Raw genomic sequence first — 4,116 nt, forward strand, 5'->3', positions numbered from 1 at the left:
GTATTGCGGTTGGAGGTATTGTTGTATTGCTTTGTATTGTACTTGCAGTAGTGTTGTTTTGTATTATGGTTATAGTTGTAGTTGTGTTTTGTATTGCGGTTGGAGGTATTGTTGTATTGCTTTGTATTGTAGTTACAGTAGTGTTGTTTTGTATTGTGGTGTTTTGCATCACAGTGGTGTTGTTGCTCTGCATTGTTGTGGTTGCTGCCGCAGTGGTGTTACTGGTCTGCAATGTGGTTGCGGAGGTGCTTTGAGTCACATTTTTTGTTGGTGAACTTGAGCTGAGGGCTTGTGACAATGTTGTCGTCCCGTTTGCAGATGTGGTTGGCAATGCAGTTGGTGTTGCGGTTGAGTTATGTCCATCGTATGGAGAAATGCAACTCTCCAGGTTGGTTTGGAACACCTGTTGGAGCTTAAGGATGCAATAATACATGATATTAAAAAGAATAATACAGTATTTCTCAGCATATAATAACGTGCTCAGATAGCACACATACCCAGGAAGTAATTTCCGATTCATTCTTCGTGGGCCCAGTCACATCAACGGTGATGTCAATGAAGTAGTATGCTGTCACAGAGGGTGGTGTCGTGGAGGTCTGATTACAGGAAGCAAGACCTGACAAGGAAAGAGAGACAGTAATTATTTATCACGTGGAATGCCTAAATGACTAAACAGGATGTGATTTAGTCATTATGAGTACAGCGAGATGGCCATCCTGAGGTTGAGTCCCATATAATGAAAAAAAATTAACTTGATAATACTTGTACAGTAACATGATGCTTTTTCACACTCAATACTGAGCCTAAAAATGCGCTCATTCATTAAGTTTAACATTTAAGTCTATTCTTAGACATTAACTTTGCGAGGTGAGAGGTAGTAAATAGTATTCCTCCTATTCATCACATTCTCCATCTTTGTTGTCAAAGCCTTGTGCACTCAATGTGTTATTATTGCATGCACGACATTCCGACTGGAACAACAGGTTTCCTATGTATTTAAGACGAATATCTGAATCATTATAAAACATGACAAGTGATAGATGAATGGTCACCCCAGGCATGTTCCGATCGCTTAAAAATAGAACTGAGTTCAGTCAAAATAGGAAGGATTTAGAGGAATAGAAACAAAAGGTTAAATGAGGGAAAAAGTAGAATGATATTTTCCATTGCAACGCAATAGTATGCAATTTTACCTGTGAGCAGAACAAGCAGAGGGAGGGTCTTTGCCAAGTGTGAGCTGGATCAAAACAAATTTAAAAACATTTATGAACATGACAGCAAATATTCTTTATATGGTGCAAGAAATGTATGCTGCATATCAAATTAGAAAGGCTGTAAAAAGCAAGTCACTTTTAGTTCTTTTTTTTTTAAAATACACCCACATAATGTACTATGCTTGTTCTCCTTTATCGTCTCTAAATGCTTAGCACTACAGGCTGATGCATCCTTTCATGCTAACAACTAAAGCAAAGCATATTCACAAACAAAATATATAACCACAAGTCTGGTTCATTGTTCTTTCCAAATGATGTTACCTGACAAAGGAGGTGAAGACGTTTGTGCATGAAGATCCACTTGAAGATGATTTTATCCACATTTCACTAATGTCATAACTCTGGGCTTCCTCCGAAGGTAGGAAACCAATAATCCAAGTCTAGGCAAGATGATGATATTCATACATCATCAAGCAGCACAGTAGTTGTTAGCTGGTTCACCTCAAATCAATCTGGCTGACGTCGGACACGCCCCCTCCACACATCAACATAACAAAGACCTGACAAACATGGCAGCTCACTGAATGTTATTTTTTATTTTTTACACCTGATCAAAGAAGTACAAGTTGATATGACTTTAGATTGTCATATGATGAAAAATAAACTTCTCTTCTCTTTTGCTATCTTTTTCTATTGTGTTTGGCCACAAAGCAGTTTCAAGGGTGTGTCGTTGCTAAGTAGCCCTGCCAGTATTTACAATGGAAGAAGACATGACACATGCTTCTTTCCGTGATAATAATACAGAGGTGAGCTGCCACGGAAATATTCATCACAAGAAGTCGTGCGTCAGAAATTGTACTTTATTGACAAAGCACATCTCCACTCAGTGTGCTCATTTGTCATTAAGTAAGCCATACTAAGTATTAGAACGATAACAACAAGACAAGACCATTTAAAACATTAAGTTAGCACGTATAATATTGCCCAAACAAAGCTCCGAAAGTGTTGCTAAGTCACTGTCTGGGCATTTTTTTATTCACACAACTACTAAATAACACAGCATGGGGCCAAAGAAAGTTGTGAGTGCCATTAATTTGATAAAGAAAGTTAGAAACACTTGAATTTGATCTCGCCAGGATGTACGGAAAGTCCATATATTTGTAATTTATAATAATTTTGCATTGTTTTTTGCATGTAAAACTATCATTATTATCTGTAAAACTTTTTGTTCATATTCCTGGGTGTCTGGGATGGATCAATTGGATTTACATTATTTGCTATGGTAAAATTTGCCTGTGTTTTCATATGTTGGTTTTAATTCAACCATTTAGAACAAATTACTGTCGGTCCTGCGGTATAGTATATCGCTCCGTAATTGTATTGCAGTTTAAAAAAATAATAATAGATGACGTTTTGTGTTTCATGACTATGGTTTCTTATTAGAAACAAATATTGAAAGACAAGTTACATGTAGTATTCTGGTCACTAGGCATCAGCAGTGTTATTGGACATGACATTCCATTACATTACCTTTCACACTGCTTGGAGATTGGCTACAGAGCCAGCAGAGTCGAGCCGAAATGCCATGGCTGAGACTGACATGCTGTGGATGAGAAAAAATGTTTCTGCTCTCGTTCCATGTGGAAGTGGTACATTTGTGGCTCCTTTGTCCTTCTTCCCTACTCCATTTTAAACACTTTAAATGTTAAAACTTCCGTTATGTCCCTGCAGGGATGCCGTCCTGCACCCTGTGACGTAAACAAAGAATATGAGTGTAAAAGTGACAATAGTGGGTGTTACTTTATGACTACAAGCCTCTCATAAATATTAAACTATTCTATGATCTAAGTACTAAAATATTCTCTTTAATATCCTGAATCCTATTGAATATTGAATTCTGCTCACTAGTTTGAGTCCATTTTTCACACATTGTAAATGTGGCGCCCCCTATGGGTTATGGTCCAAATGCTTTGTTAGTCATACTGTCTAACTGTACATGTAATAAAGATATCCTCAGTTGTGGACAATAAGTTGCTGTAAGTGCGTCTGCAAAACGTTTTCTTTACGCCGGACATATATATATTTTTTTTACAAATACTGCTCAAATTTTACACGTACGTACTTTTCAGTCCACCAAAAGTGTAGGAAAAAAATACGGGACGTTTGTTAATCTGAATTATGGGGTCAAAATTTGGGATTTAAAAACAGTGACACCATATGGTGTATTTGTGCATGTTGCCACATTTTCACCAATTTTAGATGCAATTATTGTGCGTCCAATTAGCTGTTTTGACCTCTTTAAATGTAGGTCGTTAGGCTACTGTTGGCTAGTTTGAATAAGAAGCTAGCTTGAGACATTTCATATATAGTTAGCAAACGAGAATTAGCTCATTTGAGGAACAGCATTCAGACTTAATATTCAGCGAGTTAGCTACTTTTACCATTGTAATATATCTGTTGTCCAATCTTCTGGAAGTAAAAACATATTTGTACCTATGTTCTTCTTACTTCAACCTGTATTAATACAGTACATCACGAAAAGTGTAGCTCTATTATAATTCACATTATAGGAAGTGTGTGAATACATGGCTGCTATCATAAAGTAGGCTTAAAAATTAATGTCTTTAGCTTCAGGAAGATTAGTTTCACCGACCTGTTATATCCGACAGTGGCTTCCATAGAATATGTTGGACATATTAATGCAAAAAGCGTAATTACTTTACATGTACGACCCCCTTTCCTATCGAATGAGCACCACACAGGTGAAACTGCTTATGGATTAATAGTCAAGGATGGAGTTTTACTGCCCTCTAGTGGACAAGCACGGCACCTAACAATGGCGCCATGACTGCTACTGCATAGCGTGCCACCTTGTGGACTGACATGGTTTAACAATGCTATG

The sequence above is a fragment of the Doryrhamphus excisus genome, linkage group LG21 (genome assembly GCF_037039965.1).
Source record: "Doryrhamphus excisus strain RoL-2023G ecotype Guam linkage group LG21, RoL_Dexc_Guam_v1.1, whole genome shotgun sequence".
NCBI lineage: Eukaryota > Metazoa > Chordata > Actinopteri > Syngnathiformes > Syngnathidae > Doryrhamphus > Doryrhamphus excisus.